Genomic DNA, 806 nt, shown 5'->3' with positions numbered 1-806 from the left:
GGGTACATATTTTTAAATTTTAGTCACAGACATATAAATGCAGTATTAGCAACTCTCAACGTGAAGAAGCAGCTACTGTTGTTCTGGGTAGACCACAGAAGAAACAATACCAACTGCATGTTATATTTATACAATTTAAAATGGCAGTGCTCAGTATTTTCTGTCTCTGACCTCTAACTGGGAATCCTGCCCTAGACAACATAGCTGGTGTCAGACCACATGGAACCCTGTTCAGCATGTTCCACACTCTTCTGGGTAGGCTTGACCTTCCTCTATCCTGGTTTGGAGGACAATTAGATTCATTAACAAAATTAGAGGTATAAATTGAGAAAATATTAGAAAAATATCTTCTAAATAAAACTACAGGAATAAGTTGTGTCATCATTCTTAGACCTGTTTGTAAGTTTGTTCAGTTATGATTTTTAATTATTGTCAGTGTTCCTTTCATCCTTAGTAAACTATAAGCTTCAGGTTGTCTTTTTCATATTGAGATATTAGTGCCTCTCACACTTTCTGATCATGGTATATGCTCAATAAATGCAGTGATTAAAGAAATGGGTTATTATATGTATTTTATATATAGTCACATGTATGTAGGTTATGCATACACACACATATAAAAAGCTATATAGAGATTCAGGAATATGCAGCTGCATACATACACACATATACATTATTCTTTCAATCAGGTGTGAGTTTTAGTGAGTATGAACAAATGTGTAAATTTCAAAGGATAGTATAAAGAAAGCTTATTTGAGGTGAGTGTCAGAGATGCATGTGGATATGATATAGAGGCCAAGAGGGCA

This window comes from Neophocaena asiaeorientalis, unplaced genomic scaffold, assembly GCF_003031525.2.
Source record: "Neophocaena asiaeorientalis asiaeorientalis breed wild unplaced genomic scaffold, Neophocaena_asiaeorientalis_V1.1 scaffold765, whole genome shotgun sequence".
In the NCBI taxonomy this organism is placed as follows: domain Eukaryota; kingdom Metazoa; phylum Chordata; class Mammalia; order Artiodactyla; family Phocoenidae; genus Neophocaena; species Neophocaena asiaeorientalis.
The sequence above is the reverse complement of the archived record's forward strand: the minus strand, read 5'-3'. Positions refer to the sequence as shown.